Here is a 13,419-nt window from a genome sequence, read left to right on the forward strand (position 1 = left end):
CAGGCACAAACCAAAAGCATGACAGACACGATTTAACAGTAGAGGCAAGAGTTATTTTGGGTAGAGGTGAAGATGAAGAAGCTATGGCTCATTTTCCTGCAATACTTCCTTCCCACTAATCTCAGACTCAAGCAAACACTGTAAGTAAGCACACAAGTATTGCTGTAGATCCTGCCCCAGCTCCATGACCCACCATTGCATGGGAAGCCTGTGGCAGAGGAAGAAGTCTAGTCTGTGTTACTTCAGCCATATTAGCTGGGTTGTGCACATGGACAATGAGATGGGATCTGGGCTCCTCCTGCAGCCTCCTCAGGGCAGAGGTCTGTCTTTTCTTCATTTGTCTGCAAAGCACATAGCTGCGGCCTTGTGTAAATAATGCATAACATGCACAGTCGTATTTTCTACACTTCCTTGCCTGCACAGATGGCTTCAACGGGAAAATGTCATTGCTGATCATTAAAAGGCAACAAACTCTTCAATTACCAAAATAAATAAGTGGTATATTGTTGGCTTTTACAGTGAGTAGGGTCCTATGTCGTTGGCTTTTTTTCCTCATTTATGCACCTTCAGCAAATTGATTTGATAAAACCTGGTTCCAGACATCACCTTATTTCAAGTTCAGTTACCTAGGAAACCGCAGTATACTGCTGGGACAAGCTGCCCGCTTCTGCTCCTGTTGAAGCTATTAAACACATCAGCTCTTCCTTCAGGAGGAGCAGAGCACTGCTGATTTTGTCTCCTAGCTATTTTATGCAGATACAGAATGCTGTGCATCCTACCAGGAGAGACACACTTACAAATGCCTGTAGGAGAAGAGCTCAAATGCTCTCCATACCTGCATCTACGCACTAAAAATTGCTTGTGTAGCTATCAGACTGCATGCAGATAATGCACATATCAACAGCATCCAAACACATGGATGTATGCACTCACTGTGTGTATACACGTATGCCTGTGCAAAATAGCTGCTCTACACATGTTGTTATGCATGTAGATGCTGTCTCACCTGAAACAATTAAGTCTATCAGGAGTTCCATGAGAATACCAATTTTATTTGAATATCTGAGGGATCAGGGTCTGTTTTTATCAGAGGACTCATTCATATAACATGAGTTCATTTAATTTGGCACTACAAGGCTTCGAACTCTCTGCCTTCCTTTTTCTGAAAAAACTAGGCCCTCGAAGAGCTTCCCTAACATATCGTGGTGGTACTTGCAGATGGCTGGAAAGCAAAGCGCTCAAGCATTACCGTTATTTTGTATGATGCTTAATTTTGCCAGATTTCTATAGTGTATACACAATGGTGAGTGTCTCTCAGGTGTGAGATACTCATCTCCACAAGTCCCAGGGACACATGGGCTCAGGTGCTGGGCTGAAAGTGGAAGCTAGCAGTGAGCAGCCAGACAGGGGAATCCCATTTTTTTCCCTTGCACCAGGGCCCACAACACCATGGGGGTGCAAACACATACATAGTCATGAGTCTACTCTTGTTTAGCACAGGTAACACTGACTGGAGCTAGATCTCATTTAGAAGACAGCCCTGTGAACAAGAAACTCCCTTTTCCCCATGCTGCCATTCAGCACTTTTCCACAGATAGCAAATGTCCATAATGCTTTCTTTTACAGGAACGTGGAGCCCAATGTGCAGCTCACAGATGGGAAAATAAAACCTGCTGTGCATATCTCTGAGTAGTTTGCTGTGTCGTCGTAACTCATGCAACCACCTGCAGGTGCCCCGTCTCTCACCAACTATGGATACTGGGACTGCTCTGATAGAAAGGGGTTATGGTCCAAGTCTAGAGCATATCTTCTATTCATGATAGCGCTTAAAGGTATTCCTAAACATTCTGAGCAGAATGTCAAAAAGTAGTGCATTTTCTCTGGCAGGCCTGCTCCCCAAAACGTTTGGGTCTTGTAATGTCCGTCAGTAAAGACAGGAGCAGGCAATACTCAAAACAGGGCTATGAGATGTTGCGACAGCTACCAGACAGCAGGTCGCTCCAAGGACAGCTGCCTTTGTTTGAAATGTGCACCGGAGTCATAGCACTGTGATTTTTACAAGCAACTAAATCTGTACTATTTATCCAATTCTCCCGCAGTTGGGGCACTTTGCTACATAGCTGCCTACCAAAATGAAGAAGAAACACAGATCGGAAAGAGAGATCTACACTCCTGTGAGGAAGATGTTTATGATATGATAAAAGATGGGAAAATTAGATTCACTGTTAGGAGGAAATTCTTTATTCAGAGGCAGTGGCACAACTACCCAGAGAAGCTGTGGGTGCCCCACTCTTGGAGGTGCTCAGGGCCAGGTTGGATGGGACCTTGGGCAGCCTGAACTGAGGTTGGGTGGGATTTGAGGTCCCTTCCAACCCAACCCATTCTGTGATTCTATGATTCTATGATTCTATGATTCTATAATTCTGTGATTCCTGTTAAGATTTACAGATAACTTGTTTGTGCATATCTAGATAAATGGATGGATGGATGGATGGATGGATAGATAGATAGATAGATAGACAGATAGATAGATAGATAGATAGATAGATCGATCTATGGATGGAAAAATACTTGGAATTTTAAGTGGCTGAGAAACTTTTACTTTCGCCAACCTGTCAGCACTGGCATTGCCTACAGGTTTGTGGTTTTTTTGGCATTACTTAGACTTCTGTAGTTCCTCTGTTAGTAGTTGCGTATAACTTTTAGAAAAACCTTTCCTCATATCCATACCTATCCTATGTGTATATACATCCATAAATACATACAAGTACCTATAGACATCTGTAACTTTATAACATGCACACACAATGAGCCTCTGTATGTTTCCAAGCCATAAGCAGATAATGTGGAAATTATGGTGTATGGGAACTGTTGAGTCACGGCCTGAACAACTGAATCAGCCATGGGAGCACTGGTGAAGGCAATTCAGCCGTGTGACTTTAGGGGTGGAACCTGGCTGCACCTCTCCTAGACCCCAATGGACTCAATGGAGTCTTTCCTGCAAACCTACATCTTCAGGTACAGGTGAGCCTTCCTTCCCTGCTTGTTTCTTTTCCCATTTTCACCATGATAATCGTTTCACCTGTAACACCAACTGTAACTGATGGCCACATGATTTCTTTCATCCACTACCTCCAGGATGGAGTAGGGCGTTTTTAACCACTCTGAATGATGCTGAGAGTATGATAAACAGCCTTTCTAGATCAAAACCTCTGCAATGCATCTTTCACTTCCCGGGGCAATGATTCATGCAGCTGGGACCTGCTTTTATGAATAGGCGTTCCCAGAAGGGATTTGGCCGTAGCAATTGCATTGGTGCCTGGGACTTTTTCCTGGAAATTTTTACATCAGACACTTGAACTAAGTTTATGTGTTCTTCTGCATAGAAGAATCTTTATAAAGGTTTGCTGTCCTGGCTGCCCATAAGTCACTGATTTCTGATTATTGCCTGTCTATATCCTGGAGGTTATTATGTTTGCTTGGATACATTTCTCACTTGAAATACTGAGAATGATGTAAAGAGAAGCTTTGGCAACAGACAAACTTGTGATAATTGTCTCAGCTGTAAAAGCTTCTGGGGCCTCACAGAGATAGAGGCAGCAGATGCATCTATGTCTGTGTTACCCTGCTTTTTCAACATCCCCAAAGCTTCATTGCTTTTTTTGACAAAATTATGGAAGTAGTGTGGAAAGGGAAAGAAACACATTTGAGGAGAATAAAGCATTTACTTGCTTGGAGAACTGACTCAAGAGTGCATGACCCTAAAGAGAAGGAAGACTGGCCAGAGAGTTATAACATCTAGAAATGCTTTTTTTCCCTCCAACTGTTTTTTTTTTCATCTCCTGTGCCATACAATATTTCATCCTGTCTGTCTTCTGTGTCAGTAAATCTATGCAGTCAACAGAAAAAGCCCCCAAGCTTCAGCAGCTCCCTCACCCCACAGACCCATTGGCTTTACTCAACAATGCCAACAGCGTGAAGGAGTAAGTGGAGATTTCATCCATTCCCTTCATCTGGGGTCAGAATTTGGCTGGTTCAGGCCTGAGTCTCTGTTTGTGGTGAGTTTGTACTGGTTATCTCTGAATCTCTGATCAGTAACCCTGTTTCACCACAAACAGAGACTCAGGCTGTCCTTGGTCTTGAACTGATAGTGTGCCTCCCTGAATTCCTGTTTCTAGCTCTTTTTAATGCAGCCTGAACTTTTGTAGTTCTTGGAATATGGGCTCACAGGTCTGGACATGATATCTCCATTTTAGGAGAAATGAACTTCAACTGGATCAGAAATAGGGCAGGGACACCAGGGTGAACAGGAGTGGACTGCTGTCTGATGAGATAGGACTGAATTCCTTTCCTCTTCTTTGGCCTAATGCAACAAAAAACAACAAAAATGTAACAACAAAAAAGCTGGCACAATCTAGAATTACTGTCTGCAAATATATCAATACAATATCTACACAATACAATACAAAATCTACAAATACATACAATACAAAAAAGATTTTTCCTAAAAAAGCAATGCAGTTTTGCTTAATAGCAAATGGATTTAAAATGCCTGTGAGTCAGCCTGGACTGGAAAAGAGAAGCACTTCCTACTATCAAAGAAAAGAGGTCCTCACATGGGTTTCCATAAGGTATCGTGAGGCCAAAATAACCTGATTGGCTTTAAGAGGAAGCTTGAGCAACTAATGAAAGGTAGTCTACAAGGACACTGCCTGCAAGTGTAGGACCCTGGACTGTATGATAAGGCATGCCATACAGGCCTGTGTTTCTAAGATGGAAACAGTAATTTGAACACAATACTTGAATGCTGAGCTTGACTTAATTCACAAGCAAGGATTTACTTGCTCTATCACTTTTCTACAGCAATCCTGTGGAAATAAATGTCATTGTTCTAGCTCTGCTCAGGTATTAAGGTGAGAGTAACTTATAAGCATGCAGGAGAAAATTAAGTAAAGTTCTGTTTCTTTTTCATAAAGTTATGTTTTTGTCATATTTTAATGTGCATTTTAATTTCCTTCAAATAAATATTGAATAATGTTGTATTTAGACAACACATTAAAAAAAAACAAAAGTGTATCACCACATAATTAAAGTCTGTATTTTGATATATTCCATTTCTAACCTTTCCATAACTTTGAGTTCATGTGTTTTTCAGTCTTATGGTTCCCTTAGCATGGAAAGGTGTTTGACTGGTAATGCTGAGGTGAATCGAAGAATTGGAAGTCAAAGGAAGCTTTTGTCAGTATTGTTGTGCTACAAAGACGACTGAATTTTTGGATAGTGGTAGGTAATAACAGCCAACAGTAGAAAAGAGCTCTTTTTTTTTTTTTTAGTCAAACTCAATGATTTTGAGATGTATTTCACTAGGTCTAGTTGCACGAGTTGAACACCACAAAAAGAAGCCATGGAATTCCAGCACTCATAATGTTTGTATTCCTAAACCCAATTATTTTCAAACATGTCATCCATGCTAGCTCTCAGTGAGGATTAGCTACACGACAGGCTTGAGCTTTTAAAAGCAAGTGAGTTTTAAATTATGTAAGAGCAGCAGGAAAAGGTGAGACTGATTTTTGCCATAAAGAAACATGTAGAGTTTTTCAGTGCATCACCATTCCAAGTTTTCTTTCTTTTTATAACTGTAGAAAGAATTATTCCCCTTCTCTTTTTTTCTCGACTGCCTGAAAAGAAACACCTTGTGATTGGACAGTGCAGACAAATTTTTAACAAATTATTTACTGTGCATATGATTTATTGAAAGTGATCTTCTCCCATCAAGCTCAGAAGTATTTTTCTGCTAAAAGCTTTGCAAAAATTTAAGTATTTTGTACTTTGAACTGTATGGACCAACATGAGTTGAAGGTGACATTTGTGTTCAATGATAGGATCTGCACTAAGAACTAGGTATGTTGTCCAGCTTTTCATGGTGGTCAACTCAAAATTCAGTTCCAGCAAATGTTTGTGTGTATTATCTGAAAATATGTTTTGGTGTACTTTCCCAAAAGTGTATTTCTGAGTATTTGTAGTGAATAAATCTCATCCTTCTCATGCTCTCTGAATCCCTCTGGGTTGAGGCATACTGCTGTTGTACTACATTTCTACAGAAGGGAGGCTTTCATCCTCAGAACTGGTGCAAATTGAATATTGCAGTTGGATATTTGTGGGAATTTTACCTGTGCATTCCAAACTATGCACATGTTTCAGCATGTGGCTGAATTTTTTCACTTTTGATGTAAGCATGTATTTATGAGTGAAGGAAGCTGGTTGTTGACCAGGGTTGCCTTTGCTGCAGGGTGATGCAACTCCACTGAAATCTCCTGTGATGGGGTTTGTGTAAGTAGGACATCAGCTCCTCACACAGGCCATCAAAACAATAGACCTGAAAAGTTAGGAGGGTCAAAGAAGGACAGTAAATATACTCACCCAGGATAGGATAGGAGTGAGTGAGGACATCAGGATTTGTGTGACCTTGTTTAGCGGAGTTTCTGTTTATACTTGTTGGTGCACCCTTCTTTGAAACTTTGGGCTAAGCTCCAACTGGAGACATGAGTAAACCCCTGTGAATCCTGTGGAAAGTCAAACAGTGGCTTAGCTTGTGGACAATAACAGATGGCCTGCATTTCTCAGGGGTGTAACGTATCTTCTCCTTTGGTTGAAGGTATTAATGGAGTAGGTCAAAAAGGAGTGGATATTGCTAGGTAGGATGAAGTAGGACATCTGGACTGAGAAAATGTAATGCTAGAAAATGGAAGAGGAAGTCTGGAAAGAAGATAATCACAAGTTTCAGGATTTAAACTTTGGTAGAATGATATCCATGGGGATACCTAAGGTTTGGGGTTCTTTTTTTTTTTCTTTTTTTTTTTTTAATATTATTGTTTTTGTTTGTTTGTTTTTGTTTTTTTTTCCAACCTGATCATCCCATCCTTGGCAAGATAATTACAGACAAGGTGGACAACAAAGCTGATTCAGCATAGTAGCCAGTGCTGCCTCCCTGGGGCTTGAGGGCTCAGACATAGCATCCTGTGACAGCAACTTCAAGCCTATTACTACGCATAAGGTGAGCAACATGAGTTGATCATATGCACGGTCCACAGCAACTGTGAGATAAATTACATTAGTTTAAATGCCAGTGAAGGAAGTCTAGCTGATGTATATAAACTCATTAAGCTAATTCTAGAACTGTAGGAAAAAGTGATGATTTCAGTCAGCTGAAATAGGATGGGGAGTCCTCGCTGCATGAGACAAAAGAGAACACCACACATGGCTCCTTGGGCTAAGAGACAGTAGGGGGTGTCCTGCCTTTTAGATGGGAAAATATGCAGTTTTTCCCCTCCATAGCACCTCTGTTTATCCAAAGCAATAAACATTGTAAGACTCAAGGGACTGGGCTGGCATAGGAAATTACACCTCATGCTCCAGTTTCATTCCTCACAGAAAAAGGTGTTTTCAAATACAGTTGACAGAAATAACTTCAGTCAAATAATAAGCTGTGAGATGTGTTATTCCATGAAGAATAATCCAAGAATGATATTCCATGAAGAATAAAGCCATCCTCCTTCAATCAGACCTTTCTTTTGCTGAAAGACTAGTTAGCTTGTTCAGTTTTGTTATGTTTTAAACGGATTACAGTACTTGGCATTGAGAGCAGTACTATTTTTCGATTAGAAAATTAGGAGAAGAATATTTCTATTGTTTGCAGTAGCAATTTTTAGTGAAGTTAAACCACTGTGTTAATACATAGACTTGCCTTAGATATTAAAAATAAACAGTATGTGCCCTCCAAGTGTCAAGCATACTGCCAACAAAGACATCTTCACTTTATTCTGAAATTTTAGCACACTACTAGCACTCCTAACCTCAGAGAGAGGGCCCGAGTGCTCTGAACTAAGTGCTTGCTCACCATTTCATTGATGATTTTGAAGGCTGTAGAGCTGGACAAGCAGTTTAGAAAATAAAGTCTTTCTTCCTTTTTTTTTTCAATTGACAAGTGTACTGATAGCCAGTTCAATTTGATTTGACACAGATGGCCATCTCAGATGGCAATCATTCACCAAAATACATGTCACCTTTGGTTAATGACCTAGCCTCGTTAATAATCTTGCGATGGCTTCTCCACATTGTATATGACATGTGGCTTTGAACTTCCTGCAATAACCCTCTTACATTTTTAAATCCCAGACTGCATAATGCCTGGCTCCAAAGCATCATTTCTTCCTCATAAGCATGCACCAGCTGCCAAATGAGCTTCCTGTGATGCTCCCCTCATCTTAGCCCTGGGGACTGGTAAGAAGGGACATGTAAAATTCCATGGAAGGAGACCTCTGCCCTCTGTTTCTATACATTATACTTTGTCAAGACAGAGCCTAAAGGGACTGGAGCCACTAGCCTGAGCTGCAGAGATACTTCCCTGCATGACTCTGCTGGGTAAGCAGATCTCTTTGCATTCAACCATTTTTAAGAGATCTTAAAAAGCCTTAAATTTGTTTCCATCATTTGTTTGTTGAAGAAATCAAATAGACCATAAACACAGTGACCATAAAACTTCTCCATCGCTAATTACTTTTAAAATGAAAAGACTGCTATTCAGCCTCCCCTGTTTCATCTGGTAGCTGCTGCAGCAGTGACTGATCTGGCTAATAGACGCTGTAGCCTGTTTTCTGCTACTGCCTATTACAGTGTCACAGAGAGAGAAAATATAAACATCAGGCATGTGTCGAGTAATTTTTCTCACAAAAGAACATATTAATATGAAGCAATGAGAAGCTCTGGGACTTCCTAACCTGGATGTGGCATACCTTTCCCTCAGCTGATGTTGTTTTGCCATTGTGGAGAAATGCCCTCTGGGAGAAGCCGCTATGCGACTGCTAACACTTGGCAGTCGTTCCTCTATGTGAGCAATGGGGAATCTCCATCACTGTGCAGCCATCTGAACCTCATTTCTATGAGATCCCAGAGGTCTTTGCAAGGTTTGTTTATTATTAGCCTCATTTATCTCTCTCATGACTGATTCTGTATATAAGGAAAGTGTACCCTATTAAAAATTCATGTGTTACTATCTAGGACACAGAGTTGAGTGTGGGGTAACCCATATTTCATCATCATACTATTAAATAACAAGAATTAATTTTACTTCACATCAACTTGCTAGCATGGCTGAACTAAATTTTAACATACGTCAAAGAGCTGACATCTGTTAGATTAAGAATGTCATATCTGGATTCAGGATATCTTACTAAAAAGATCAGTGTTTGTTTCTGACATCACAAATCGTCTTCTTGTTCCTGCTAGTTGAACATTTCCACTTTGCAGTGTCTTCTGTTAACTGCTGATCACAACATGGCAACCCAAAGCTGGTGGCAGTAGATGACCAGGAAGTCCACCCTATGTTACTGTAATATGTATGAATATGCATGAGGGAAAATCCTTTGGAGGAGGTAGAATATTGCATATCTCATGGAGGAGTACCTATGAAATGGAGTTGTAGGTTCATCTGTGAGAAAAATCCCTGTGGCTAAAGCTGTGACTTGGTGCCATGTTGCCCCACAAAATAGTACCAAACCAGGCACATTCCCACCGTCGTGTACTCATGTCCAGCTCATTGCTTGTGCTGAAAAAACACTTTGGTAGACAGTTCTGTGCCACAGATCAGAGTAGTGACATTGCACCTTCAAAGCTGGCATGCCATCAACCCAAAGACCCTGTGTAACCACTCTGCCCACAAGGTGGGTGCCAAGATTTGGCAATGTGTTGTGCTGGTGTTGTCACCCCTGCCTGCCCTAGACCAACCCACAGTCCACAGTGCTCTGTTTTGCAGTGACAACCTTCATTAACTTTCTGGCAAACAAGAATGACCAGTGACAGAGTTTTTGAGCCCACTGTGCCACCAGTTTTTTGTTGTTGTTGTTTCGTTTTTTTTTTTCTTTCTTTTTTCCTAGAGGACCACTATAAAAACAAAGATAATTTAAAACGACAAAACAAAGCATGAACAATAAAGCATGATTGACCTTTGCTGTGTCTTTTGCTATGATTCCTCACTAGAGCATACTATGGTGTTCATGGTCATGGTGCTTTGTTATTCTCGCTGCATACTTTCTTCTCTCTAGGCTTGAAAAACAGCAAAGCCAAGAAGCACAAACTTTAGTTAGAGCTGGCTAAACAACACTTTGGAAACAGCAAGTGCTTTCCTAGGTAATTCACAAACAGGAAAAAGAGACAAGGTCAATTCATTTTCTACAGCTTGACCTACTGGAGTCTATGGTTTTCTCCTGAACTTCTCTCACAGACCAACATTTGGGATGTGCTGACTGAGCACAGACCAAGGACCTTTCTGTTCCTGTGCCTTCCAGACTCACCTTGCAGCCTGGTTGGCTGATTTTTAATGGACTGACAACAAATGAGCTATGGCAAATAAGTTAGGACACAGAGCATGAGGACTAGAGTTGTCCATTCAAGTTTATAGGCTACACAAGCAGTACAGTGACATCCAGAGGAGAAATGTGCTACACTATGAGACTGTTTGGTAGTGAGAAGAACCCACTGCCACATCAATGGGAGGACTTAGGGACATTAACCATCTAGGAAGGACACAAGGACAACAGCCATCTGGGAGCATGGCATCGGCCATGGAGAGTCCCACATGGATTGGAAAACAGTCTACATGTGAGTCAGCTCCCAAAAACAAGTCCAGCCATAAAAACAGGTACTCACAAGTTTCCAAGAAGCAAGAGGAACAAGCAATTCTTTTGGGTGGTTGCGAGGGCTCGCAGCTCCTTTTGAAAACAAAACAAGGCACAGAGGGAATATAACCCCTGCAAAATGCCATAGACTTACATGCCACCAAAACAGGCAGCACTCTGTGGTTAGCAACATCTGTAGGAGACAATTTATTCAAGAAAATGCAAAGGTGTTTTTTCCAACTCATTCTTCAGGCCCAAGCAAACAGTGTATCCCATCAAAACACTAGTTTGACTTTCTTTGGTTTCCTTCCATTGTTTTCTAAAAATGATAAAGAGAAAAAACACCACCATTTCTCTTTCCCAAAAGGCTCCAAGGTAAAATTCATTTCATATCCCCTCTATGAGATGACTGGATAGTTGATTCTCCCTTAGGACTGCTCAGCTTGCTCACTGCATTGCTCTCACTGCTCTAGGATAATGAATCATGTACACCAGGACTTGCCTGCACTTGAAAGTTCTCACTGATTAAGGTAAGGCACAAATATAAAGTGCCATTGCTGTTTCTTAGGAGCAGCTTAAGGGTCGAGTTAAGCAGGAACAATGCACTCTGATTTTGCAATAACACCATCCACATGGGGTGTTAATCAGGAATAGATGATTGGAAACAACTTGGCAAGGAGATGTGACATAGGTAAATCAGCCCTACTAGCTGAAACCTCTCCAGCTGCCTTTGCCAACAGTGGGAGAGCATTTCAGGCAAGCTCCTATGGATGATCTCAGTCAATACTGTACATGTTGAAATCTGTACCATGATTTGCAATAGGTAAGCAGCCATTACTTTAGACCATTAATATTAGCTGAACCACCTGCTTTGCCAAAGGCTGGCTGAGAATAAAGGCCGGTGTTTTTGCCTGGTGAGCAGTCAAGCAAATGAAAAGGCATTTGACAAAATGTTCCAGCTGCAAATGAAAGCCCAGAGCTAGACACGACTTGTCCATGGGAGTCTGTGACTGGCAACAGTATTGCTGCTCAACCAAGATGTTGTTAGGCAACAAAGCTACAAAGAACATTTAGTGGGTTACAAATGTTCTCTTCCTGTCTTCAACTTTGGCAAATTTTATTGAGTGATGATGCACTTATTCTGCAATTGTCGCTGCTCAGTAGCGATGCTTGACAAGGCATCTGGGAGGATCTATCATTTCATCACCTCACACTTGATCAGCACAGAAGTTCACTTCTTTGGACTCGTGCTTGCCTGCTTTGTGCAGTCGAGCACCAGGCACTCCCAGGATGTCCTTGAGCACGATACCCCTGGAGAAAAAAAAACTGGGAAACTCAGAATTTGATTTTCCTCTGTATTTTTCATTCTCTTAACCTATGGCGAAAGCCTTTGAAAAATAATGACTATCTTATTAAGGAAAAGCATGAAGAAATGAGGTCTCTGGTCTATAATTTGTAAGGAAGAGTGGAAAAACACCCTACTCTCACCACAGTTCAAGTGGCTGTGGGCATTGTTCGTACTTTTAGGTGATCCGTGGAGCTTGCTGTGGATCTCCCCTGCAGCTGGCTGAAAGTGGTGATGTGAGAGCATTCTCATGCTGCAGCACACACGATGCTCCTCTGCATCTCACACCTGTGCCCAGACTGTCCTGAAGACCTGAGTACCCAGGAAGAGGCACAGGAGGGCACTGCAGAGAGGGGAATGCATGAGGAATGCAGTTACAGGGGTGAATAGAAGGATGAACTTCTTCTGAAATAATTTGCATCTCAGCATCTGAAAGCTTGCTTGGAGCCTTGCAGTATCCAGGTTTGCCCCATCCCCTGATTTTGGGGCAGGTTCAGAACAAGCTCCTCCACCTGCTGGGGAGCTATGTCAGAATTTTCCAGATGAGAAAACATTACCTAAGGGTGTCTGGTGAAGATAATATGCTGTGAAGAAATACTGGCTTCAAGTGTGTGCCACCAAGACAGGGAGGATGGGTAAAGGTGGTGGGATGCAACATGAAAACCATCCCAAATGCTATAACACTGTTTTCTCTTCTATAGGTTCATTATGTTTTTTCTTTCAAAAATAATCTTATCAATCCAACCCTGAGGCAGTTAAGATGGAGCTAAAAGTTGCAGCTGACCCATATCTGCAAAACAGGCTAAGAATAACATATTTCACTCCTGTCCTGAAGTCTGTAACTCAGCCTGTGCCTCAGCTTGCAACCAGGAACTTCAGCTCCATATGATAACTCTGAGAACTGAGAAGATTGGGTATCTTTGAAAATCAAGCCCAGAGGGACAGCAGTGCCACAGACCCATGGAAATGTCCTGATGGTTACATTTTGCATCTGGAGTTTCACTGGCCTGCAAACAAACAAACAAACAAACAAACAAACAAACAAACAAAAACACCAAACAACACATGGATAATGTATGCCGTATAATGTATTCCATATATTCCTCAAGCTGCCTCCACATGGTCTTCTCCAGTACCCAGCTCAGTACTCCCAGATGCAGTGTATTCTTTTGCTCTAAATTTGTCTACGTCTTATACTTCTCCAAAGACATAATGTGATTTGGTGCTCTACTTTTATGATCGTAAAGGATTTTGTTCTCCACTCTGCTCCTTAGCAGGTGTATCCAGAGACTAAAATCATTTTAGGAATGTGTTAGAGGAGCAGATCTAAAATGAGTTGCCAAAGTTGCTGACCTTTAAGTATACTCTTAAAGCTCCATCCAGGGCCCCATAGGCCCAGGG

The 13,419-nt window shown here is 41.5% G+C and overlaps 1 long non-coding RNA gene across 2 annotated transcripts; it reads left to right on the forward strand.

Annotated features, from left to right (window-relative positions):
• Positions 1-2,314: 2,314 nt before the first annotated feature.
• LOC125690316 (uncharacterized) lies at positions 2,315-9,868 on the forward strand. 2 transcript variants are annotated; one of them, XR_007375615.1, is made up of 4 exons: positions 2,315-3,024; positions 5,156-5,283; positions 6,930-7,054; positions 8,176-9,868. It is a non-coding gene; the product is annotated as an uncharacterized LOC125690316 (long non-coding RNA). The 2 variants fall into 2 exon arrangements; XR_007375614.1 differs by having other exon boundaries at positions 6,930-9,868.
• The last annotated feature ends 3,551 nt before the right edge of the window (positions 9,869-13,419 follow it).

This window comes from Lagopus muta, chromosome 3 (assembly GCF_023343835.1).
Source record: "Lagopus muta isolate bLagMut1 chromosome 3, bLagMut1 primary, whole genome shotgun sequence".
In the NCBI taxonomy this organism is placed as follows: domain Eukaryota; kingdom Metazoa; phylum Chordata; class Aves; order Galliformes; family Phasianidae; genus Lagopus; species Lagopus muta.